The 27887-nt window shown below is 40.0% G+C and overlaps 1 protein-coding gene across 2 annotated transcripts in view; it reads left to right on the top strand.

Moving 5' to 3' along the window:
- SOX5 (SRY-box transcription factor 5) overlaps positions 1–27887 on the top strand; it is a 624352-nt gene that overhangs the window by 283452 nt on the left and 313013 nt on the right. For both annotated transcript variants that reach the window (XM_033057697.2, XM_033057698.2), the window contains exon 3: positions 6816–6975. The gene's annotated coding sequence lies outside the window, so the exon portion shown is untranslated. The remainder of the gene's footprint in view (positions 1–6815; positions 6976–27887) is intronic.

Below are 27887 nucleotides of genomic sequence, written 5' to 3'. Positions count from 1 at the left end.
ATCAGCACATCGATAGTACTCTGTGTAATTAGAGAGTATCCAGCACTATGCTAATGCTACACAGTGATTGCATATTGCACCATTTTTCTCCCTGTGATTTGCCACTTTTCCAGTACAAAGCAAGTCACCAACAAAGCAGACAGGGAACTTCCACTGTAATGTTAGGGAAATTAAGGAGAGCAAGTTTACTGGGGAGAGTACGAATAGTTTTCCTCTTCTCCCAGGTAATGACCTGAAGATAGATATGCAGTGCAGCAACATGAGATCCAGCTTTTTGTCACCTCCAAATGAGGTTCCCGTGGCATGCTGGCAAAGGGGAACCAGTGGGCTGCCTGTGGACAGGCGCTGGCACAGAGGACTGCAGCCTGCTTTGTTTGCATGATGGAAGCAGAGGAGCATGGTGCTCCCAGCCTGCTCCTTGTTCCAGTAAGTTCCCAGTACTTACAGTGGAAAGTTTCCAGAAAGGTTTGGGACACTATTACCTTGTCTTGTTGGGTCTCAGCTGAGACCACAGCAAGGCAGGGTGGAAACTGAAGTTCAAAGACAGGAGCTGTGAAAGTATAAAACACCTTAGCATATATACCACACCCCTCTTTTTATTTTCCTCCTCAATCCCTACAGATAAGGGATCAGTTTGATACATTTGAGTGATCCGTATATTTTTAATTTTTAATGATTGGGCATTTACAATTTCATCATACACAGAAGAAGAAACATAACTATGAAGCAAGAAGTATTCCCAACTGAATAAGTTTATTTTTATTTTGTTTTGCTTCGTTCTGTTTCAGGGGCAAAACAGATTAGCTTCCCAACACAATGTCTGCAATTTTATGATAAAGCTTACAATATGTAACAAGTCTTGCAAAGCCCTGTTATGAGATAATATGAACGTGTAAGAGCATCTACCTCCACTTACAAAATAAAATTACATTTTTGCTACAAGGAATTGCAGTGAAAAACTTGAAAATATGACATGGGACAACCTAGAGAAGTAAGAGAAAGATAAAACCAAAGGATCCCAAATGCACTGGAAGGCGTTAGTTTGGGGTTTTGTTTGTTTGTATGTTTCTAAGCATCATGGTTTATGGTAAATCTTAGGACTTTAAGTCTGGTCTGATGACTTTTGGGTAGTTGGGAGGGGTAGTACCTAAAATACCTTTCAGACTTTCTCCTCAAGTTGTTTCTCCTCTGCCAGAGTAGTGTGCGGGGTGTTTCCCTTTCCCTAGGCTCTTAGGTTCTGGCAGTGCTCCCTTACTGTGATATGGAGGTCTTGGCTTCTTTGTGATCCCGGTAAAACCAGTAAAAATGAGGTGTCGAGCAAAGTACTTCTAATCCTGCTTTTCCCACTCCCCCAGCTCAGCCTCCATCATTTCCCTCAGTGTTGATTACCTGCATTTGGATTTGGCTCTGGGAACAGTGAGCTGTCTGAAGAGACAGCTGTCTTTAGCATTGTACTTTTAGGAGAACAGAAAGCAACTACACAGAGTATAAAATAAGTATTTAAGCAAACATTTTAATCTCACTTGGGGCAGTTTGACAAAATATGAAAATGTACCACAAGCAAACGTGTCAGCGCACCATCACCATCGTTCTCATTTGCTTGAGCATCCCTGGAGAGATATTTCAAAGAAGGATGGATATGAAACTTTGGGATGTGGTTCAGTGGTGGACCTGGCAATGTTAGGATAATGGTCGGACTCGATGGCCTATGAGATCTTTTCCAACCTGTAGGATTCTGGGATTCTCTGATTCTAGGGACGGTTGTGTTTGTGATTTGCACCAAGCCTCAGCTCATGGCAGCTGTATGACTGACCAAGCCTCATTGTTCTGCAGATCCCACTGGTTTTAGGAACAGCCTCTGCAGCTTAGCATGTATCTGCTGTTACACAACATGAGTACCAAGGTCTCAAATGCTAATTCTTCAGTTTCACCTGTAGGCGTGGCTTGCCAAATTTCTGATCCATGATGGAGCAATGAAAGCAGCAGTGCTTTCTAGAGGTGAGGCCATGCTGTAATCCAAACCAGGAAAGAAATAGTGTCCTAGCCTAGTTTGCTATTAATTTCAAATTCTATGCAAAAGTTTGAGTAGATTTTTATTTATACCAGACAATGCAACTATGACCTTTTCTCATCAAAAGGAAAGAGGCAGCGGCAACAATAATTTACATCTTGCATCATCAATTCTTTGTACCATTGATGAATTTGAAACAACTTTAAAAATGAAAAAAACCCAAACAAACCCAACAAAAACTATTTGACTACAGGAACAATAATTTCTAGATAATTTCTTAACTTCTGTGAGCAAATTTCCTCCAGTTTAGGAAATTCACTATTGTTTCCATTCTGATAAGAATGGAACATCCATTCAACAGACAATGGAAGCTGTTTAAACCTGTTAAATACTATGAAATAGATGTGTACAGCTAATTAGGGTATGTGTTGAATAGTAATTATGTCATCCTGAGGGATTTACAAATAGACTCTAGTTAAAATTTGATTCAATCTTTTATCATTCACAGAAGGTGCAAATTATTATTCATTTTACGTGCTCTGATTTCAGTTCTAAAGGTAATCCAGAAAAAAGGGAGAGGGATTTCTGCTTTATCAGCATTGTTTAAGAACTAAGATCCCTTAATTATTGCACTGTACCAATAGTCTGCTACCCAACTCACTGAAGCAGTCATTCAGCTTTGAAACTAACAATTTACCCTCCAAGCAAAGAGAGATACAAGGAAAAGCATTTAGTCAGCAAGCAAATACACCAAATTGTATGTTTTGGCTTTTGTTGGTGCCTGTGTTTCAGAGCTGTGCAAATGTGAGTCATTTACACAATGCCTTTCAATCAAAGGCATCAAAGCAAAGGAGACAGATTTCACAAGAAAATTTAAAAAAAGGCAAAGGTGAAATTATTTATGGGATCCAGTTCCTTCAAGCTTCTGGAGCTTCTTTCTAGATTTATACAACATCAATAGACTCTTAGTCTTACTCCTTTATGTAATATCTCATCATAGTACTGAAGAATTAGATAAGCTTTTGGTAAAGTATATTATAAATTCTTTTACAAGGAAATTGCTGCTGTGTTCTAGATTTATAACAATAACTGGCAATTCCCATAATTACTATTAAAACTGGCTGAAAATTAAAAGACAAAGAATTGTTTCATGAAATATTTTTATATCTTGGAAAGCTGTATCTTTCAAGGAAATTGTGTTAGCCACCTCTAAGAGGGAGAGCAGCAACTGCCCAGGAACTCTTAGAAATGATATGCAGTCCTTTAAGTTGAGCTTAAACAAAGGTGCTGGACTTCTTTGGAAAAATTATCCACGTCTGAGACCTAATTTGTTGCATCATGATTTTATCTTTCTAGTGGAAATGGCATTTTGGTAAGGTGAATAGAAGAATTCACATTGTCTTTGGTTGGTTGGTTTGGTTTTCTTTGGGAGAGATAAATGGACTTGACATAACTGGTTTTCTCTGCACATCCCATCACATTTAATCTTTTGACACAGCTGCTTTCTAGCAGTACAGTTTGGAATACTATCCACTGAAAAACTGGTTGCTTGGAATTTATCAGAGAACTACCACATTTATGAATATTTTTTTTTCATGCAGGCTCTTAGAGTGTTTAATAGGGGTGGTGAACACTGTAATAGAAGTGGAAAGTGTTCCCAGTTCTTAGCAAGATAAGAAAATGTTGTTTCTTACCTGTGATTTGAAAAGAGATGAAGGGTCAGTGAGGTAAAGATATGTGAAACCTCTTTCACACTTGGTAAGGGCTACAGAGGAGCAATGTTTCTCACTGGCAGCTTGTTTGAATGGAAAGGAAGAGAAAGAGGCAGCTCCTAAGTAAAGGGAAAGGATAAGAAAAAATGTCAAGTAAAATCGGGGAAATGTGTTGGTTTGTTTGCTAAAAGATACAGTTACACAGCTCTGAGATGATTTCCACAAAAAAAAAAAAAAAAAAAAAAGAGCAAGTCAAGCTGAGGGCAGCTTTCAATGCTTTGCCTGTTATTGATGCTTTGGGATTTATAAAAATTCATAAGGCTTTAGACATAGCTGAGAGGAGCAAAGAAAGTGGGATGGGCTCTAAACCACCTTCAGTTTTGAGGGATTGCATGGGAATATGGGCCAGGTATAGCTTACCCAGGGCTTGCCTTGTTGTCCCACCTGACTGTGTAGCTGTGTCAGAGAGGGAGGCAGTTGTGCTTAAAGTGGAATGGGGAATATTTTAGGCTATGCCTGTCCCATCTGGTGTAGCTCCTCTGAAGTTGTTTTTCGCCACAATATTTGTAGGAGCTACAAAGATGGGCAAAATTTGATTTCAAGACTCAGAATGTGTGTGCCAAACTTAGTAGTGGGGTCTGGTTGGGTCTGCAGCCACTTCAATAAATTCTCTTCTTCCTCATCCTCAGCAGATTTGTAGGTTATCATCTAAAATAGTCTGTAGAAACTGTTGCATACCTGGCCTGTGCTGGCATTTGGGCTGGGAGAGAGCATATGCCCCTGACTGTCTTCTTCTGTAGAAAGCAGAAGAGAGCTGTCCCAAGTGTTTTGTTTGTTTTTTGGGGTTTGTTTGGTTTGATTTTGGTTTTTGCTTGTTTTTTGTTTGTTTTTTTTTTTTTGGTGGCATTACAATAGCAGTGGATGTATTTCATCACTGTGGTGAACTATTTTTTAACATATCTGCTTTTGTCTTGTGTTGCACACAATTCACTGATAAGTGAGAGATGCATGTCCTGTGTTAAGAGGAGTAATGTCACCTCACAGACCTGGGGACTAGTGCTCTAAAGTGAGAGCCTAAAAAATTCCTGTGTGTGCTGTCTAGAGAGTAACTACTGTGAGGAGCAGCTGTGGGAGCTGGGGTTGTTTATCCTGGAGAAAAAGAGGCTCAGAGGGATTTTATCACTCTTCAAACTTCCTGACAGGAAGGTATAACTAGGTGGGTCAGCTTCTTCTCCTAGCAACAGTGATAGGGCAAGAGAACATGGCTTTAAGCTACACCAAGGGAGGTCCAGGTTGGACATCAGGAGGAATTTCTTGACAGAAATGGTTATTAGACATTGGAATGGACTGTCCAAGTGGCCAAGGAGGTGGTAGAGTCACAGTCCCTGGAGGCATTCAAGAAATGACTGCATGTGGTACTTAAAGCCATGGTCAAATTGACAGATGGACTTCATGATCTCAGAGATCTTTTCCAACCTAAATGATTCTGTGATACTTTCACTCTTGGGAAAAAAACAAACTTATTTGCTCTTTAGTAATTAGAATACATGAAAAATGTGTGACTAGTCTTTCTCCTGTTAGACTGAAGGCTACAAGCTTTTAACACGAATGGGTAGGGAAATCTTGTCCTCCTAATTTCACAATTACAAGCCACACCATTTTGACTAAAATTTTGGTCCAAACCCAAAGTGCGGCTTATAATCAGGTGCGGCTTATATACGGACAAAGAACGAAAAGTTGCTGTTTCAGTTTGGAGGACAGGTGTCTGCTGAGAAAGGCAGGAGCTTCTCTTTGAAATGGAGAATGTAAACCCCTTCCTTCCAAATTATTATAATTTTGAAATCAAGGGCTTTTAGGCAAAGATATGGGAATTAGGAATAACAGTTCTTTACTAGGGAAATTAAAATAGAAATACAGTACTACAAAGAAACAAACCCCAAACCCTGACACAGTCAGAGTACAACCTGACACCCCGTCAGGCAGGGTGTTGGCAGCAGTCCCATTAAATGGTGGCTGCATCCTCCTGCAGTGACAGATGTGGCTCAGTTGGAGCAGTGCTCCTGTACAAGGTGCAGTTTCCCTCTGGAGGTCCCGTGGTGATGTGGAGAAATCCGGTTTTCCTCTGGAGTCCAGTGGAGAAAGGGGCTCCCTCAGTGTCCCAAAACCTCTGTTTTTATCTTGGTAAGAAATGTTGGGCTCTTCCCCCTGGCTGGAGCAACTTCCAATGGGATGCAGTAATTTTATCAGTCCCACAGTGGGACTCAATGGCCATTAGCAGAAAATGACTGGCTGGAGGAAGGATGGGGTGTGAAAAGATAAAGAACAATGCCCCGCCTGGTTTCAATGGATGGCCCATTAGCAGAATATCTCCCATGGAGATAAGGATCACTGCCCCCACCCTCAACAGATGGTGATAGAACAGATACCTTTTATCACACTCTGTATTGTAACGTGTGGCTTATAATCAGGTGTGGCTTATGTATGGACAAAGAATGAAAAGTTGCTGGCACCCAGAAGCGCGGCTAATACTCAGTGCGGCTTATAATCGTGAAATTACTGGGTTATGTGCTCAGGTTTCCTTCTTTTTCGTTCTTGCTCCAGATGAGTACATGGGCTAAACTTCTGGAGCTGCACACTTAAAACTTTCGTGTTACTTTTGTGCTGAAGAGTAGAAGAAGCTAAAATTACTGCTAGTGCATCTAAGTTAATTTGTTGCTGAACTTCTAACAGTAACAGATTTCAAAAATTATTTTTTGAATACATTTTGGAGCTGGTAGAATGCTTGAAAGATTAATTTCTAACAGGATTTGCATTCCATGTAATTTGGATTTAATGATGTGGTATAACACAGGCAAAAGGGTTTCTGAGTATGTGACTCTTTTTCCATGGCACAGTAGGTATTTCATCTTAATTTTTTTGGTTGCATGCTAAGAAATTAATATGTAAAGCTAGAGAGTACAGATACTTAAAAGGAAAGCATCAGAGAAGTTGAATAGTCATGCATTGGGTTAATATTTAAAACTGGAATATTTCTGAGTAGGAAAGGGCTTCAGAATTGGGCAATTCACAAACCACTTCTTCCCTTCCAACAGCTAATTCAGAGGCAGCAATTGTGTGAACAGCCCTTCGAAAGAGGACCAAGGGTAGTTTGTGACAGAATTGAATGGAGATGATCCCAAGCTGAAAATCAAAACAGTATCATCTTTTGAGTTCACTGAGCAACCTGCAACTTTATTCCAGCACCTAACACAGGTAAGAGATTTCTACAGAATCTGCATTTGCATTTCCCAAGTTATTTTAATATCCCAATCATAACTCCTGTTCTTCACTGTCTGCAGCTTTGGAAATTACTGATGCTCAGTGCCAGGTACTAGTACCAGGTTTCATGTAGTTTTATTGGGCTTTAAGGTATCTCAGAGAGTCCTTGTGCATTTGTCAGCAATCCTACACCAAGGAATTAATACACAAAATATTATTTGAACCAGAATTTAAGATTAAAAAAGAACTGTTGCTTGGGTCTTTGTATCTCATTTCCATGTAAATCAGTAGAGATTGTTTGAGTTAAGCAAGAGGTTTACATTAAGGTGGGAAGTGTTCTTGACTCCTCACCTCTTGCTGGAACCAATTCCTGGGGACAGTATATTTGGTCCCAAACTGTGTTGCTGTGTTACAAAATATAAAACAAAACCGCCAATGAATCAAACCATGAGACAGTCCAGCTTGCCTTTGGAAATGTATACAAACAATAGGGATCTAGCTGCCTCATCCAGGCTGGACCAGCTTCTGGCAGTTGTGTGGCAAACTGATGCTGCTAAGCTGATGGGCAGAGCCCTTCCAGGAGGCAGTGAGGATGGGAATGGAATCCCATGTTGCAGGTCCCCACCCTGAAGCTTCTTTCTTGCTCTTTTTACATTTCTATAGGCTTGCTCTTGGCATGAGGTGCCAGATTCCCAAGTAGACCTGAACTTTCCTTTTATTCTTTATATGGAATAACTGTGCAGTTCCATATAAAATGCTCTGCCATGTGAGTTACTTGAGAAGTCATGTTCTGTGGGAGCAGCTCTGTTCCTGCTCACTGGAAGGACAGTATATCCACGATCGTGAAAACTGAGGGCTGTTCTGAAGAGAGAAAGCAAGAAAATATGGGATTTTACTCTTTGTGGCTTAGTTTTGGTCAGAGATAGGGTTTCAGACTAGTAATATCCTTCTTCCTCAGCTGACACCCCCAAAAGACCTCTGCATTAAGATGTAGGCAGCACAGTGAATGTGTCCCAAACATCCTGTTTTACACCCCCACCCTCCAGTGCTGTTTGTTGTAAATGACTGTGTGGTGTAATGTGGAGGCACAGCAGTTTGTGGCTTCTGATGCTGCCACAGAGGAACCCCCAAAGTGAGGAGCTACCTCTGCAGCTGCATGGGGAGTGGGAGTCAGGATGCTGCCATGGGGCAGCAGCCACAAAAGCCACTTTCCCACAGATACTATCCTGTCCTGGCTTCAGGTTATTCCTTAATCATTTAGCCCTAATGAAGGGCTTTTGATATAATGGGGGGAAAATGGAAAAGGAAAAAAGAAAAAGAAAAGAAACAGAAAAGATGGAGAATAGCTGGGATTATCTCTGTGCTGTCTCTCAGGTCCAGTGACAACACGACTACAATGGGTAGCTTTCAGGACTGCATATGGTCTTCCTTCCAAGGGAGTTGATTAAGCGACTCCGGATGAAATTGAAATCCTGTGATTTGACCTTTGTCTGGCCTGGGAGGACTGCAATTCGCATAACAATTTCCTTTTGTTCTTTGTTTGGAGTTATTAATCCAACATGAGCCTCGAATTAATCAGGGGTAGTGCGCTGTTACATTTCTAATTCACAGCTCCACTGCTTGTGTCTTTTTTAATTAAGGCCGAATGATAGCAGGCCTTAGCCCCTGATTGCAACACTTACTAACCACACATTGAGGGATGAAGAGGCTAAATAGGCAGAATGAGATTACTTCAAGGTTTCACTTAATTGTTTTTCCTTTAAGTAAAGAGCACCGAATGAGCAGGGTTAATGCCAGGCTGCTAGCATTTCTTTTCTATAGGTGTTACGTGTGTGTGTGCAGGGGTGGGGGAGGCTGGGGCTGATGCACCGAGGACTCAGAGCTCTAATGGCTCAGGAGTTTGTAAAACTGAAGCCTTTGGTTATTGATTTAAACCATTCCTCCCACCTCCCCTGGGGGCAGGGGCAAGGGGAGGAGAAATAGAGTTGAAGAGCATTAAACTTAAGTTAGATGCATTAATTTTCTTGCATCCTAAGTGAAGTGGTTGTTTGTGTAGTTTTTCTTGCTGTTTGCAACTGGTTCAAAAGTATAAAAGGCAGGAAGGTTGAAGGCTATCTGAGATATTAAAGAAATATGCTGATACACACAAAGCTCTCCAAAAGCCAGGGAGTGGTAATAATCATCATAAAATAAAGGCAAGGCAGTTGTGTCACACACCAGATTTTGCTCATACTGAAGGATGTTTGAGTAATTCTGAAAAGCTATTTGTAAATTTGTATTGTAAGAGCCAGTCAAGGCCACAAGGGCACAGGTGCTATTCCAGAGGAATGGTGTAGATGATTTCAGATAGATCCTGGATAATACAGTCTGTGCCAGACACTTATGATGCTAGAAAAGAAAATATACTGAGTGCCTAGCCTTCTCACATTTATTTACAAAAACAGCTCTGTTAACTTAAAAAGAAAAAAATTTTAAAAAAGGAAGAAAAGGAATAACTGGATTCATATTGCGGGTTTATGCCCAGTGTTTTGACCTCCTATGGTGCAGTGCTTTGGATAGGATTGTTATGGAGAAAAGGTTAATATTTATGCTCCCAAACCTTCAGATGCTGAATATATAGAAATCCAATTGAATTCCATTTGTGCCATGCACCTGCAATATCAGATGGAGCTCTGTAATTCTGGGAAGCTAACTCTTACTGAGTTATTTCACCCATCCAAGGAGCTGGAAGAGCTAATGTTTTCTGTGTAAAATGGCAAGCTGGTGTTAATCATACTAGGCTGAAGATGCAGAGCTGCTGTTCTGACTCTGGCATGGGATATACAGGGCAACAATGCTGTTCCCACTTCTCTGAATTCTTGGTGTGTTGAGGCTGTTCCACACAGGATTATCCAAGCAGGCAACGATAAAACTTCTAGATAGATTAAACAAAACTACAGTGTAAGCTCCAAAGGAAAAAACTGTGCCAGGTAAAAAGCTTATTTCGATGTTTAGAAATCTGAATTTTAAAATAGGTGTGCTTTTTCAGATGAGCCTGAAAGGAACAGACTATATTTAGCCTTCCATAGAAATGTATATGGTATGTGGAAGCGAAAAAAACAAAACAAGCTAACACACAAATCTTTAGATCTGGCTTTCAGTTGGTGCAAAGAAGCACTAGTGACTTCTATGATCAGTAATGTCAACACAGGATTTACACTGAACTGGGTTCACAGGTTCAAAGCCATTTTCTGCACTTTCCTGCTCTTTTCTTAGGTGCTGCCTGATCCTGTGTCAGCATACTTCTGGTAGATTGCCAGCTCCCATGCTGGGAGAAGTCAATGGGATAAGAAGATGCTCAGCATTAGTTGGAGTAGGGCTGCCTGACAAGCAGTTCAAGTACCTTACAGATTATTTTGTTTTTCAGAAGCAGTTTTGATGCTGTTACATTAAATAACACCTTATCCTGCAACTGAATCACACTTTTCATAGAGAGAATAGGATTAAGCACACAAGAATCTGGCCATCTATTATTTACTGTTTATTTCTATTTGAAGACTAAATGCTTCACATTTGTCCACCTTGTTCTCGTTTTCCTAGAAATCTTTGCAGACCAGGGTGTGTTTGTTTACAGCAGACCCAATTCCAAAATTGAAATCTATTTTCAGTGCTGTTCTGTGTCTTAAATCTGCATGGTTCTCTTTTTATATATTATTGTTTGAATGCTCACTGTTGTTGATTTAAAGGTGTCACATTACACTTCTAAAGGCTCTCAGGATCAATGTGTTTCTTATGTGAGTGTTTTGAATAATACCTTAAACCTCAAAGCCTGGTCTGTCCTGTGTCCTGTTTAATCCTTGTGGCAATGGTCATTCAAAATGATGTGTTTGGGGTACTTCTGAAATCTTCTTTTCCTTATTCTTGCACATCATAATCTTCAGCATTGATGCTGAATTCAGTGGCTCTCCTCAACGAACTTACAATACCATTTAGTGATTTGAGATCCTGAAAGATGAAAGAAGTTGTATAAAAACATGGCAGGGGAATTACAATGGTTCTTGAATGGTTAACCCTTGCTGTAAACTGTCTTGCAGGACCTTGCTAGAGTCATGTATAGTGTTAGTAGTTTTCAGCAGTTGGCTTGCTCTGTATAATATGACATTACTCATTCCTTTCAATTATTCTGTGAAGGAAATTAGGTTTCTTGCCATTTTCAGGAGCCAAAAGACATAGGGTGCGTGGTAATGCTTTTCCATCCTTGTCCAAAGTGGCCATAGCTGCACTTATTTGAGGGGCAATCCTCAAAGATCTGTAGGTCTTCAATATTTGCAGCTGCACCAATCAACACTGATGAGCCCACAGGTAAAATAAGGAGTGACAATGCTGCTGTTCTTTCTGACAGTTTTAGACAATCCAATCTGTTGCTATTTATGAAATCTTTCTGTTGAGATCAAAACTGCCCTGAACTCAGCTCTGGCATGGTTGTATTCCCCATGTGTGCAATGACAAGTGCAGCCAAATGTCCAATTCTGGCTGTGGCGCACGGGCCATACTTGTCCCCGCATGTGGAGGTGCTGACACTCCTTCCCCTTGGAACTGGGGCAGGTCGGCTCCAGCCTGCTCTGCTTCCCTGCTCTCCTCCTTTGGACATAAGGTAGAGATTAGGATTTAATGGTCCTTTGAGCTGCCCAGAGCTCCTGCCTCAGCGCTGTCTCCCCACAATCCCTGCCCGCGCCCTCCCTCTCTGCCATCAATGGGAGCCTTTGATGTTGCACAAGGGAAGACTGTTGGCTAACAGTCTGGAGCTGCCTCGTTTGAGCCAACGACCACATGAAAACAAATGCGAGCCATCATATTTCATTAACTGGCTGCCCCCCGTTCAAGTGCCCTTTTTTGATGTCGGAGCGCATCCTGACAGAAATCAGGAAGATACGTGTGATTAAGGCCAGCAATAGTAGTTAGTGCATTGTATTGTAAATTATCTTTCTGGGCCCTGCTACTTTATCAGCCCCACTGGCCTTGGCTTGGGTACATTTTTGACTACTCTGTATATACAGTGTATTAGCGCAATGGAGATCATTATGTGGCCTGTATTTGAGTCATTTTTATTTAAGATGCCAAACAATAAGCTGTTGATTGGGGGAACAAGAGGCGAACAATAATGTTCTGTGTCACATAATACACCACCATTTTCCAGCTTTGCTTTAGAAGGGCCCTCTTTATTGTTTTTGTATAAAAATGGTTCTTAGGAGGAGGAATATTTTGCTGAGGTATGTCATTATTTTGCAAATTTCTATTATCTCATCATGTTGTCTTCATTGTAAATTGCAGCTAATTAGGAACCTAGTTAGAGCCCCAGCTTTGAGGCTGGCTTTTTTGTGAAAAGAGCCCACCGATTACTGCACTACAAGAGAGGAAGGGAGAGAAAAAGAAGATTAATCTGGTTACCTAGGCGACACTCGCTTCCATCTGCGAGGAACAATACATTTTTGTTTCCTTGGCTCAGTTCAGATCTGTTTTGTTTAGGGGGAAAAAAGAGAGAGAGAGGGAGAGGGGGAGAGAGAGAGAAGAGGAAAGAGGGAGAGGGAGAGGAGGCAGCCCCACAACAATGCTGGACTCTGTCTGGCCCCAGCTTACCCATTTCCATCCCTCCATATGGGAGGCATGTCTCGGGGTCTCGGGGGAGTGGGAAGATGAAAGAGATAAGCTCCAAAGTTGTCAAAGGTCATAACCTTGCCACACAAAGCCAGCAGTTTTACTTCTAAATCCCCTTCTCCGAAAAAGCACTTAATGAAATAATATACTGTGCTTCTCAACACCCTGTAGTCTTTATTAAGCAGCCAGGCCCCAGAGATAGTGAATTTAAGGAGTCGGTTAAAACTTTGGACTTAACAGTTGCTGGCTCAGAGCATCTACTGTAGATGTGATGGTGATTTTCTTAGAGACACAGACAACTTTTCTTCCACTTTCTTTCATTGGCACTATTGTGGCTCCCCTGACACATGTTTTAGAGCTGCCTTCACACAAAAGGCAGCGGTTTGTGAAGGCAGAACGTTCTGATTTTTAAAAAAACAAGTTTTAAATTTCTTTTTGGTTACCTTCACAAGGTCGTGCCATAACAGGTAACAGTGACCTGTATCTTTCTTGTTGTGCATCAAACTATTAAACCCTTGTGTAGCTTTTGCATTGGGTAGACAATGCAGCCGCATTATTTGCTTCTTGTTTAGTAGCAACTTGCCAGAAAAAGGACAGAGGTAATAACCAGAGCTGATAGAGCCTGGCTAAAAGCTCAGAAATGCTCATGAGGTCTTGAACTGAATTGGCTAAACCCACAGCCTTTTGATAAGCACAATGCTTTCTCCAGGTGTTATGTCATCATGTATAATGTTTTACTATGCAGTAGCATTATGGATGATGACATAAAGTCACAAAAATATCAACCTTACCAATTTTAGCTTATCTGAGCTTTCCAAACCTGGACTGTGCTGATCAAATCAGAGCAAGTATCAGGTTAACAACCCTAAACCTCTTATTTTGCATTGCTCTGAATGACTGTACTTATATTTTCTTCCTCTGAAGATTCTAAGAGCTGCTTCAGTGATGCGTTGCTCCCTCTAACTAGAAATTATGGTCATCAAGTTACAAAATTACAAGTGTTTGGGAGGAAAGAATGAATGGAGGTACAAACTGCTTTTTTGGGGAGGGGAATGTGAGACATCTTGGAAGTGTAGTAATATTTAAATTTACAGTTCTGCCACATGCATTCTGTTGGATCTTGGCCAAATAATTTGGCTATTTCTGCCTCAGACCTTGACCTATGAAGTCAAAGCTAAAGGCAAAGCTATATTTCTCCACCACGGAGAAATAGCTTGAGTCTTAATTAGGTAACTCGTGTTTTAGGAAGAGTTTGAGGTGCAGGGCTCTGGGTATCTGCAGAACATTTAATCCTTACCTATTCTGTTTCAATACATGCCTCGTTGGGTAGACCTGAATGAGTTCTTCTGAGAAGAACTCTCGAGTGAGCTTGGAGTGACTTGCTGAGATGTTTTGCAGACATGTGGATGGAGCAGTTGTCACCTCACAGACAATTAGCCCAGTTTTCCAAACTCTGAGGAGAATGTCCACAGTAATTCTGCAATGCTATAAAATGAGGTGAGGGAGGGAAAATGGCTCTAGTTATCTGTGTGCAGAAAAAAAGGACACAACCCTTCAGTACAAAATTGGCTCTGTGTGAGGGAAAGATTTTGAGCGTGAGGTATCAATCAGAGACTCTTAGCAGTATAAAGAAAGGAAGAGGAATACTTTGCAAGTTTTTAAAATGGCAATTTTCTATTTTAGTAGCAATGTTAATTCTGAGAAAACCAGAAATTTAGAATGCTCCAAAATTGTAAAGGGGAGAGGGGTAGAAATCTTCATCCATTTTTAGAAAGAACCAGAATTACTCCACATAACAATTAAAAATATTACTTTGAAGTACATTATCATTTGAGGAGACTTTAGAGTTAACCTTCCTATTCTTAAAGATGGGTGGAGAGTGGGAATTTAGTAACTTTGGCCTACATTGTTCTTGCATCTTGTGGAAAAGGTTGACAGTGATGAGACGTGGACAAATAATTACTTGTTAAACAGACATCATAACATAAATAAAGTCATGTTACTCCTACTGGGGTGTGTTACATATGCATTTGACCATGAAAGAGAATTATCTCCAGCTAGCAATTATCAAGGAAAGAAAAAAAAGGAAGACCAGGATTCCAGTATTTAAAAAAAAAAAAAAAAAAAGATTTTTAGAAAACATTTTCAAGAATATTTTGTACTTTACTGAATGCTGAAGCCACAGAGGTGGAAGAATATTCACAGAGAATTGTTGAAGTTTCTGTAAAGGTCAATGTCTGCTTTAACCCCAGCATAAAGGGTGGAGGATTTATTGTTAATTCTGTACCACTGTCATCACAACAATGTCTTTGTATGCACTTCTAAGGACACATTTAGATGTTTTGTACTTTTGAAGTGGATGAGATCTGTTATCACAGGGAAGACCCCTCTCATGTCCTGGCACTGCTGCCAAGGTCTGCAATACTGTATAAATGTCTAAATCAACTTGAATTACAGTTAAGATTTCTCAATGTCTCAACCAGCTGGTTTTTTGAGATGGTGAAGGTGAGATGCTCTGCAGTGCAGCCTTGCAGCCTCAGAAACTGTGGTTCCTGTGGATGCTGCCCCCCTAACACCAGCCTGGAGCATGGGATGGGGACAGGTTTCCAGAGAGTAGCTCCAGGACCTTTCTCTTGGAGACTCTAATGCTTCCCTGGAAGGCCTTTCCATCTTTATTGCTAATCGGTGTGAAGTCTGCTCAGCTCCATCAAATCTGACAAAATAAAAGCCAGAGGGGAATATTTCTTCAGCCTCACATCCCAACTTTTGTGTTGTGTTTCAGAGCAATGCAGAGTGTCATCTTGTTAGTCTGAAAGCTCCTCAAAGGGTTTCTGTTCAGCCAGTAGCTTATCAGAGCCAGTTCAAGAAATTTAGCTATTAAATTCTGTTTCTTTTGAAACCCTTTTTTCTGCATTCTGTGGTTGTTTCCCTGTGTTTCCATTCCGTTACTGTTAGTTCTTTTTGGAATGTCAGAGTGCATAGAAGTTGCTATAAACATTCCAGCAGAGCTTGAAGCAACCCCTGAATAAATTTTATCTTGGCAAAAATTATTTTGTCCTTTACCAAAATAATTTCTGAATAATCATTGGAAGTATGAAGATCTGTGGTTTATTCTAAGAATTGGTAATTATTTTTCATTTGGGACTTTGAGGAGATGTGAAGAATTTGGAGGGACAAGTTACAGTAATTCATGTTTCTTGGTCTGGCACTTTAAACAATTTTACCTTCTCTTTCACCATAATGAGAAATTTCCCTGAGAGAATGGGATGCATGGCTTTGTTTGCCACATAAACAACCCCCAACCAGCCTCTAGCAGTGGGCAGTTTGGCCATTTAAACCACACTTACAGTCAGAATTTATGTTGGAACAAACCCTCTGAAAGCTATCTGGTTTAACCATTCACTCAAATGAGGTCCAGCTCGGAAGTTAATTCAGGTTAGGATCAGATTCAAGTTCAGGATCTTGTTCCATTTCTGAGCACCTGCTCCAATGCTGTACCACCCTCATTTTTTCCAATATGTTTATCATTATTTCCTTTATTGTAATTGCACTGCTGAACAGCATAGACTGGATCTAAAAACATTTCAGTCACTTTTCAGGACCACGTCAAATGTATCTGTTTGGTGGAGGGAATTTACATGGTATGGGATTGAACATTAGTGCAGTTATTGGCAGGTATGGGGGATGCAGATTGTGGCTGGCTCCCCTGAGATGACAAAATTATTGGTGCATGTTGGGTATCAGAGAATGTGGTGCTAGTGAGTAACCTCCTCTGCAACTCTCACCAATACAGCTATCTGACTTCTGACAGTAGAGCAGAAAGGAGGGGAGGAAAAGAGAGAGAAAATCCTTCTGTTCTTTGGGAAGCATGTCCAGTCTAAGACACCAGTGTTCAATATACAAACAAGCCTGCAGATCTTTTGCTTTATCTCTTTCTAGGCCACACCACATCAATGGCTTGACTGGGGGCACTTGAAATGACTTCAAGTGAACAGTTTCTAATTACTTTTATTTCTTCCTTGCTTTATCTTTATCCATGGTTATTCAGTCCCAAAATGAGAGGACTTTTGTGTATCATTTGTACTTTCTCTGTAAGCAGGGAGCTATGTTTAGATTCTCATGACTGAATAAATTTCTTACAGACAAAAGCTTTCCTTAAGACAGACCCTATCATGTGACTGTTTCTCCATTCTACTTCATCTTCTTTCTGCTCCTTCAAAAGTGAAAAAGTCCAGTAAAAACAGATTTTGAGGAAATATCCACGGTTTAAAGGCTTTCCCAGGTTAATATGGAACCAGCAGAATAACTGTGCCTTCCTCTGTAAATTGAACTGTTCCCTGTTAGCTCTTGAGAGAAGCTGGCAGATACACCCTGTATTTCTTAAAAAAAACCACATACTGGATATCTTTGAGAGAACTTCAGTCCAGTGCACAGAGATTTTGTTGGTTGTTTTGTTAAATGCTTCGGTTCAACAGTCCAGAGAGTAAAACAGAAGTATTGTCAGCAAGTACAATTTGAAAATAATAAATTAAATCCCAAAATGCAAGCTTGGCATAATAGTCTTGATATTATAAAATAATAATTCCTGCATCCTTTTTTCTTTGACATTTTGTTTCTGGACTTCTGCAGTGCATTGAACTGGGCATTAACAGTAAATCTCAACTTTTTAAAAGTGAATCCCAGTGTGATCTAATGTGATCACTTGATTGAAAGAGTTGCAGCTTTGAGAGAAGCACAGACTAGAAAATTTGTGAGTAATGAAGGCTAATCGAAGATTCAGAAAGTCAGTTCAGTTTGGATTAATTCCTGAAATCTTGGCTATGTGTAGGTCAGTAGTTTGGAGGTCTGGAGTACAAGTTAATGTCATTATTCCTGAAAACACCCCTTTAGACAACAAAAGGGAAGTGCAAAGGTAATGAGAAAAGGATGGTAAATGCAGGCATTTAAAGTGTATACACCATTTATCAGGAACTCAATTTGAAATAATTTATATATGTATTTGTTTGTAATTGAGCCATTTAAAAATGCAAAATTGATTGTCTGCCTTTCAAAGGAAAGGTATTTTCTTTGCTAGTGCCCCCAATGGACCTGCCTAAGGGGCACTAGTAAAGAAAATTTACACTTTCAACTAGCAAATAGCCTGTTGATTGCTCTTTCTTCAGGCTTTCTGAAGGCTCTTCTGAAACTTTTCATCACATTGATGAGTAGTAATTAAAAAATAAATAAATTGCAGTAAATTGAAGGACTGATGATTTTTCATGCTTTGAAAAATGTGGCATTGTAAGATTAAAACAGAAGAAGACAGGGAAATTAAGATCTCTCAAGAGTTTTTCCTTCTCAGCTGTGCTTGTACATGGTGTTAGTGAAATTCCCTAAACTAGGCTGGTTTCATACATTGGATTGACTGGAGGCTTTTATAATTTAGTGTAAAAGTCAAGTACACTATGCAATATTCTCCACGCTTTCTCAACTCTTTCTGCCATCTCATGTACGTTCTGGCCTTTAAGGACATCCTTTCTATAGATAGTACTTTGTAGTATGTGAATCTTTCAGCAGCTAGATGAAGTCTTTGGCCAAAAAGAAACTTGCTGTGAATCTGCACATTTTCTATTGCATTCAACTTTTATGCTTTCAGAGTGAAGATGATTAACTTTTAAAAAGTTTGGAGAACTTGACTTTAAACATTGTTGACAGTTTCAGGAATCATTGGGCAGCCTGACATAATGTTATTCATGATGTGAGTGCTGTCAGCAAAGATCAGGAATGATACCAGAGAGAAATGTAAGGCAATATTTTTGTTATAGTTGTGGGGATTTAGCTGTGTAACTGCTATTAATAATGGGAGTTTTGCAGTTAATTCCCCAAGCATCATGTCTCCCCCCAAAAAAAATGCTGAAAACATGTCCTGCAGTATAGCTTGAATTAAATTTTATGTTGGTTGTTGTTTGGACATTGAAGATCATCACATCTGAGCAGTCACTCTGCTCCAGTTTCCTTCAGGTGCTGCCGAAGAGCAAATAGGGAATTAGTTGTGGTTTAACCCCAGCTGGCAACCAATCACTGCACAGGCTCCCTTTCCCCTTCCAGTGGGATTGGGAGGGGTAAAAGTGAGAAAATCATGAGTTAAGAACAGTTTAGTAATTGAATTAGGTAAAAGAATAAATTGCTATAATGAAAAGGAAAGTAACATAAAGAGATAAAAATAAACCCCAAGAAAAACAAGAGATGCAAATAAAAAGCAATTGCTTACCACCAAACCCAACGATGCCTGGTATGTTCCTCAGCCAGCTTTCCTCCAGACATCCTGCTGTGTCCTCTCCCAGCTCCTTGTGTACCTCCAGCCCTTCCCCCTTAGGGTAAGCACTGCTTAGCAAGAACTACAATTTCAGTGTGTTATCTTAAATCCAAAACACAGCGCTGTACTTACTACCAGGAGGAGAACTAACTCTATCCCAGCCAAAGCCAGGACAGAACTCCTGTGGTGGATGGAGGGAGGATTTTTGTGATTTGTGATTTGTCACTTTCTGTGCATTTAAGGATCAGCAGATACATCTGTTTTCCAACAGAGATACCAACTTTGGGCAGCTCTGACCTATTGGTGTTTGCATATGGCAGGACTGGTCCTGTAGTTGCACAGCAATGCCTCTAGTCCCCTTTGACAGAATTTCTGAGGGAGTTTCTGTTTGGACCTTTCTTTTTCTGGGGTACATTCTTGTTGAATTTCCAGCATATTGATTTGTAGCTTGCTTCAGATATTGCAGATAATATTGATAACTGGCCTGGAAAAGTCAACATGAGCAAAATGATAAGATAATCTACTCTACATTCATTTTCTTCCTCTTTCCAACTAACCACTCTCCAAGATTATGCAATGCTTGGGACATTAGGCAAAGGAGAGGATATTTTGTACCTCTGTGCTGTCATTCCTGGTTTTGTACATGGTTCAAGGGAGGGAGTGGAAGGTTGCTGGGCATGATCAGCAAGCCCCAGTAATGAGGGCAATCCACAGTAAAATGTCTGAATTTTCTTTTAAATTAGTTCTATTCCTCTTTAGAGCCTGTAGAAATGTAGGGGCTTCGGGAATTTCTTTCTCCAGGAGCAATGTGGAATAAACAAGGAAGTTAAACAGTTTACAAATATTTTGTAACTACCATTGCATACCTGAGTTGATGTATTTCCATGACAGAATCAACCATGCCATAAAACCATGGTTGTACCATTAGAGACATCACTTGTTTGGCTGCACAACTCAGTGGTGAATAAAGCCATAGGTTGACTTGAAACCCAGCCCAGAAAGGAGGTCCTGGTCCTCATGCTCATTGTCTTTGAATGTAAACTAATTTTTAGGACAGGATTATATTTCTGTGTATGTAAAGTGTGCATTATTTTGTGATCACTAATGTAATAGAAATAATAATAATGACATCTTCAGACTTTTTATGGCCACTAAACGTTTTCTGTCTAACTGCATCCATAATGGTTTTTCCTTTTCCATCCATTTTTTTCTCATTAAATTTTGATGCAATTTGGGGAGCTAGAGAATACGTGAAGCAGAATGTAGTAAACCACCAAAACCTGTCCTGAAAATGTTTGCATGCTTCTACTGAAAGGTCTTGCATCTCAATTTTAACCTACAGCTTCAATCCACTTTTGTTTCTGCTCGTCTTTAAAGTATTTCCAGTCATTGTATACTTATAAAATAATTAGCACACTTCAGAAGCTACTGTTTTTGTAAAGCCAAAGCTTCTATGGTATGAATTTTTCCCAGTTGTGCTAAAACACTCTTGAAGTTAACATTGGCTTGATGGGATTTATGTGGTAACAGGAACAGCCTTTGTGCTGCTGCAGCTGAAGTTACCTCAGCACTTCCCAGTGCAACCTGAGTTTTCATGTGATTGCTTCAGCTGTCCCCACATCTGTTGCAGTGTTTATTGTATATAATTTCAGTGTTTTGCTACCTTATCAGATTCAAATTTAAGATATTTGAATTATTTTCTCCTGGAAGGTTTGTTTTGTTGTTTTTTTTCCCCCCTTAATATCATCATGCAGATTTCCTTTCTTTTAAAGCAATTTGTTAGACTCCTTGGCTATTCCTGATGTCAGTTACCTTTGTTTTTGTATGCACAGTTCTTAAATATTTCATTGAGGCTTCATCTTGCCAGAGTACTTCCATGATTAAATATGAGTGCTTTGTAGGATCTACAGTGGGAGTGCTGGGGCAGGAGAAAGCCCTGCAGCAGAGCCAGGGTGAGCTCTTGGCTAAGGACTGCCACTCCTGACAGTCACCTCCTGCTGGGGTTTAACCTCACTTCACTAGAGAGTGGATATGGGAGCATTTGTGTCCTGTTCTGTAATTTTCCTTGGTTAATCAACCAATGCTTGGAAAGCTCTGTGAATTCTTATAGAGAAGTGCATATTGGACTTTGTTTATGAGTGCTTATAACCATGAAAAATATTTATTTATTCCAATTTGATGGAGTGATAGTCCCAGCTTGACTGCAGATGTACTGTAAAATGACCGAAAAACCCCTTTTTATTGCATCACACACTATAATGTGCAATCCATGTACCATCCTTGAAACGGTTATGATGCTAAAACTTGGAATCGCTGCAGAATGCCAGGTAAAACTCATATTTGTATCTAAGAGTTTAAGACAGTTATACATCTTTATGCTGATTATGAATAATTCTAGTCTCTGTGGCATCTCTGTGGCACATGTTTTAATTTATAAAACTTCTGAGACAAACTTGAAGTGTGTTTTAAAAAATGCAAATACAAAGGAACTTGGTGTTCTTCAAATGCTTCTCTCTGGGTTAAGGCTGGGTGACCACTGATCCTTAAAAAATAGAAGTGTGGTTTCCAAGCCTGAACTGTGTCACAGGATCAGCCACAAGGGCACGCTCTCACAAAGTCTGAAACCAATCTAAATCTGGCATTAGCAGGTGTCTTTGGGATTCTAAAACATGCTCAGCCCTATTCTGACATGGCATACAGCACTGGGATTCCTGGCGGAACTTTGTCATCCCCTGTCTGTGAGCTTCTCCTCTCTGTGTCTCTCCATCTCTCATAAAAGTGCTGAGGATCCTGGCCAGAGAAGCATTTTTTCACACAGCTCTTGAGGACAAAGTCCCAGCCCTCCCAGCAACGAGTGTCACAAGCAAAGGAACTGACTTTGAATTTCCCTTTTATGTTGTCATGTTCAAGGAGAGCTGGGATTCTGACTCAAAGACTGAAGCAGCACATGCATTTCTTTTGAGTACTTTGTTGTGGTCTGTTCAGCTGATCTCAGTTTTCCTGGGTGTATGAGAAAATGGTATGATATCGTCTGATTGCATGAAGGCCTAGGGCTATGGTGTTTATCTTGTTCTATTGCTTCTCATAATATAGTTTAACTCCTGTCTTGATGAACAAACTGCCAAAAGATCCTAAAGTGTCAGGAGACATTCTCAAATTTCATGCACCTGGTTTTAATCCTGTTAGTTAGTAGCAAAGTAAAATTCTTGACTTTATTTTGGTTAGTGTACAGGGGATAAAGAGAATGATTCCTTCATTATACCACACAAGGCTACATGACAGGGTTTGTGTTCTGTAGGTTTTTCTTCCCTCTGGAAGAGCACTGGTGGTGTACATTAATCAATTCTTTAGCTTTGGATGGATTTCTGGGTCTGGAGGATGATGTGATCTTTGGAGGCAATTCTGGATGGTTAATCCACTTGCAATTACTGCACCCAAACTGGATTCATCTTCCCTAGAGACCAAAATCTGAAAAAAAAATCTGCTTATATTAATTACAGGTGAACGTGAGGGTCTTTGTAATAAATACAAGCTACAATGCATTAGGCACTGACGGTTTCCTGTTGTTGACTATACCTGTTCAGCATTTGTTTCTTTTCTGCTGCCATCCTAATTAGCAAATTTATGCAGATATTTAGTAAAATTTCATCCATGTATATGGAGCACTGAAGTGTGAAAGTTTATATTATGGAGTGACTTGCTTAGTGTCGCTAGCTGAGGACTTGGTGATATTGATTCTTCATACCATATATATTTATTTTCTTTGTGCTTTTAGCACAACTTGTATTGAGCTACTAATTCGATAGATATTAGTGTTTTTAATCTGGCTGTGATAAGCACACACATGAGGCAAGTTTTTAGTCTTCAGTTCATGTTGGTGGACATGAAAGATAATGCCCACAGGGGTTCTGTCTACAAGCACTAGGGACTTCTCAGAGGAAAATGTACTGACAGATCTCAGGTCAATACCATAATCATCCCTCACAGAGATTGATTCCAGACATACCGTAGGTAATGGATATATTTTTGTTCTGTTGGGATTTATGTCACTTTGTGGTCCAATTGTGCTAGACATTTTGTCCATCAAAGTAGGAGCATCTATACAGAGCAATAAAATAACAGCTTGTCTCCTTGGATCTAACAAATAAAACAAACAGGAATACTTTCTGATCATTCAGGCTTTTCCAGAACTGTAGCACTGCAAAAAATTTATTTCAGTAGTGTTTAATGGCAAAAGTTGGCTGCTTGTGGCTTCTTGGATTCTCTAAATAAGCATCTGGCAAAAGGTAATAGTTTTACCTGGCTCCTTTCTGGTGCCTTCCCCTTTTTCCTCTGTTCTACCTATGGTCCACAGTGGATGGCACATTGCTACAGAGCAGCTGCAGAAATCTAATAGTGTGACCAAAAAAACCCCTAAAAAACAAAACAAACAAACAAATGTGAACTGCTGGCATGAAAAGAAACTGCTCAGAGTGTTAGGCCTGAAGCAGATGATCTTGGGTGGCCTCTGTGCCTCTGGATGTAGTGTGGAAAAGTCTTTGGGAAAAGTCAGTCTTCTGTCTAGCAGAAGAATGGCAGAGCAATCTGTGTGTATCTATGAGGCTGGATAAAATAAGAGACTGAAAATTTGATGCATTTGGGTACAAACTCAGTTACCCACAGCTCAAATTCTTGTCTTGTGCTTCCTTGTTATCATCACATCCCACGGTTTCCTTTAACCTCTTTCTTTCTGCAATTCCCCTCTTTCACTGGTTCTTTCTGTCTCCCTTATTTTCTCTAAGGAATGTCCATTTTGTTGCTATTCTTATCTAGCCAGTAGGAAAACCTGCTTGCATCACTGGAAGTTACTCTGGCACTGAGGTCATTGGATCTGGCCCGTGGAGGTATCTAGGAGAAACACTTGGTATGTTGACATACTAAGATGAAGTTGTCATGATGGCTGTTCAGAACACTCACTGATTTGACAGTGTTTACTTTCCCTTCAGTTTTGGTTGAAAAGAAAACCAGTGTGTCTGGGGAGTAAAGCTGCAACTTGTAGCCTGGTCTGGGTGCTCCTGAAAAACCCCATAATTTTATAAAAACACAGTGAAATAGTTCTGTCATAGAAGATAACATGTTAGTGATCTGTGATAATTTTCTGAGGCTCTTTGACTTCCAGGCAACTTGTAAAAAGTCTTTAGTTGTTCAGCCAGAACTTTTTAGGCAAGGGTAATGTATTTTTAATTATAAATATTCCCTTTTAATTGCCAAATAGCCACCTAAAATATAGAAATGCTGTATATTCTATCATATTGTAAATGGGGCAAATGCTGCTTGTGAAATAGTCTTCCTCTGCTTCAAAGAAATAACATTAATGCTTGTACAGGCTAGTGAATGGAGCTCCAGGGACTGAAATTCCCTGTCTATTTAGCGAGCTGTTACACCACACTCAGCAGCAAAGTCCAGCCACACTACATTACAGAAATGCCCTGATTTTATGATGAACTTCTGATATCCTTACATAGGTAGCTCTGAGTATGATTTATTTCTTGGCCCATTTAGTTCCTTGGACAAAATCAGGCTTGTCAGGCCCAATCCTGAATATAATTTGCTGAATGTTGCAAACAAGCAACTGCCCTATTGAAACCACTACTCAGAATAGTGATGCATTGCTTTGGTATGTTTCCCTGATCTAGGAGTATTCTTGGCCAGGCTTTCTCCCAGTCCTGTCACTGTGCAAGATTGTTTCAAGAAAAGAGCAAAAGCTGCAGCTGAATGCTGCGTCACATCTTAATTACTAGTACAAGCCATGTTTCTTTTTCTCAGTCCTGAAAAAAAAAAATATTTGAATAGTTTAAACAGGGGGAATATCTTATTAATGTAATATCAATAGATTATACAAATCCTTAAATGGTGCCAACTGCAAATTCCTATCTCTTTTGATGTGTTACTTAGGCATAATTTCATTTCAGCTGGAAAAAAAAAGGAAAGGGTCAAATTGTCTCTGTACAGGCAAATCCAAAGGCAACATTTACATCTAAATATACAATTAGGTCGTAACAAATCACTTGATCAGTCAGTGAGCTGCCTGATCATCTTTTCTGCCTGGCAATCAAAGGTCAGATTCTGATACCATTTTGGTAAGTAGTCAAATTGGTTCCATCTACATGAGCAGATTCACAGGAACTTTAATATGAAGGAACTTGTTAACTCACATTTCATACATGCATGAAAGCCTGTGGCTCCCTTCTAACCTGAGTTCTCAGGTCTGAGTATTGAAAAAGTGCTCGAGTCCTGGCAGCCCACAGAGCTTCATGTGGATACAAAAAGTAGCTGGGACTGTAGCCTTAGCAGTAACATCCTGCATCATTAAAGAAATAAAAAAAATTAACCTCCAACTTCCCAGAGTTATCTTGATCAGCTCCCAATTCCTGCTGCACTTCCAGAGGTTTTCCAGAATTCTGTTGATTCTTCTGTCAGTTGCTAACTCTCCAGCTGTTGACAGTGACTTTGCCCTCTAGTACCCATCCAAACCAGAACCTAATAGTACATTTTAAATACTTTTTCCTGGCTCTTTTGTGCTACTCTGTCACAGAACTCCAGTGAGGGGAATCAGAAAAGCGGGGGCTTCTTATCCTTATAAACCTCCCGGAGTGCCAGCTACTACTCTGCTGTGTATTTCTTTAAACTTTACCATGTTTTATAATCTGTACAGATGCATGGTCTCCTGTGATCTGCAAACATTAAATATTTACGTAAAAATCTAATGCACATCACAGGAATAAGAGAGGCATGTTAAATCCTCACAGTGAATTGCATGAAGTGGTTGGGAAACCTCGGAGAGTGTAATAACCATAAAGACTTTCCTCCAGCCTTTTCCTTGGGACCAAGTGGGTTGTCCAGACTGGGGTGCTGTGCATGTAAAGTAGGTACAAAATATTAGCTATGTGAAGAGTTACCTGCTGTGTCAATGAATTTGGCCTGTGCTGTTGGGATGTGCAGGAATTTAGCTGGAAATCAGGGTGTCTTGCCTGCCTCATTGAGGTCACAGGGACTGCTTCTCCTGAGTAACACTGCCACTTTTTTTGATTGAAAGGGTCAACTTCTGGAGTGTAACATTTATTAAAATAGGCAAATATTGCTACAAAGTGAGTGCTCTTTTCTTTCCTGATGCAACCCATCTCACAATATTGCACGTTGGCTGGTATTTCCACCTGTTTATTGTATTAACCATCTCTCTGGTTAAGATCAACTTCATATAATGCTTTTCAAATGTGTTCATTTTGATCTGCTATATTTTATATCTATTGTGCGTTGGCCACTGACCTGCCATCAATCAACTCAAATGCCTCAGTGCCCTTTCCATCCATTTTTGTTTTCTCTGTGTGTGCTGAGAATGAGATTTAAAGCAATGTGCCAGTGATTAAACAATTACTCTGTCCTACCTCTTTCATATCAACAATTTGAAAGAGAAAGAAGCTAGCTAGTCTTTTGTGTGTTTGACTGTGGCCTCAAGCTTTGAATCTAGTCTATGACTAAGTGGTGTCTACTTAAAAAAAAATAATAATATTGTAACACATGCGGCCTTTTCAATTCTATTTGGGGATGTTTAACCATCCTAAAACAAAGAAAGCAATTTAATGCAGACTTTGATAATGTAATTTTTGGTCACCTTTTAATTAATAAACATGAAAAGCCTGAAATTGCATAGATCATCTGAACTAATAATGGCAGCAACATGAACTCATTTTCAAAGACAATTTTAAGGGTAATTGAAGGTGAGCATTACTATTTAGGAAAAGGGATGGGGTGACCAGCTGCCAGTTAAGTCACTCAGTTTATTTGGACCGAGACTGCAGGACACTGATATTGTATTGCTCTTCATGTTAGCATGTTTTGCGCTCTATAAGAACTAAATTGTCAGAGAGGTTTATAACTGAACTAAGGGGAAGCACAGGGTAGCTGATTTCCCTACCAAGCTGGAAGAAGGATTGGCTGGGAGCCCAAGACATGTCTGGTGCACGTCTTCTCTTTGTCTCCACAGACCTCACTGAAGGGTACTGCTTTTCCATCTGCTCGCTGTGGAGGCAAAGGCATAATCCCTGCTACTGGAGCTCATATCAGGGTGTGCACTGCCCTTTTGGATGCAGTAAAATAATCATTCCAAGTGGATGAGAGTCCACAGAGACTGCATGTTGTTAATAAGACTCCAGGGATTTTGTTTTGTTTCTCGTATTTCTGGGCTTCATGGCAGCTTTGCTTCTTGAGAAGACCTGTTCCCAGGCTTCCCCTTTGCAGGAGCTCATAAAATAAGAGAGGGAGGACACAAGAAAAAGCAGGATCGCTGTGATATGGGAAACTACTTTCCATTACTTTTCCATTTCTCTCTTGTGCAAACATGCAATTACACAGGCAATGTGTAACCTGTAGCCAGAGCTTAGGTCCTGGTATTTTGACAAACGTAAGTTTAGTCCAGGTTCCTGCTTTGAGCTAAAATGCACAAAGGAGCTGCAATGTGACTAGGAAAAGTAGAAGCGCTGTTTCAGTATACAAACTTCTGAAGAAAGGATGTTCAATAGCATTAATTGGAATATCAAGTGCTGATTATGATTATTAGGGTAACTTGTCTCTTAACAATTACCGTACTCTAACTGTAAGGCTGGTTCTTTTCCTGCTACTGGTAATCAGTGTTTTGCCATGTGGCAAAAGAGATGGCGCTTTAAGTTGTGACTATCTTGCAAAACTTGGCAAAAAAGTATTTTCAGCCAGTTTTTAAATGCTTCAAAAGTCTGTTCATTCCTATCAGTGAATTCTTCAAATTGCACAACAGAAAATCCATCACAGTCCATCTAATGGACAAGTAGAAACCTAAAGTGTGATCTTTGTATCACAATGCTCTCCTTTTGGTCTGGAATGGGAAGAGCCAGTGCCTTTTGCTATCATGACCCAAAAAGGACCAATTCCATGCACTATTAGGTAAGCAGATGAAGAGGTCCTG

This window comes from Catharus ustulatus, chromosome 4 (assembly GCF_009819885.2).
Source record: "Catharus ustulatus isolate bCatUst1 chromosome 4, bCatUst1.pri.v2, whole genome shotgun sequence".
NCBI lineage: Eukaryota > Metazoa > Chordata > Aves > Passeriformes > Turdidae > Catharus > Catharus ustulatus.
Note: the sequence above shows the minus strand (reverse complement) of the source record. Positions and strands in the feature narration are given on the sequence as shown.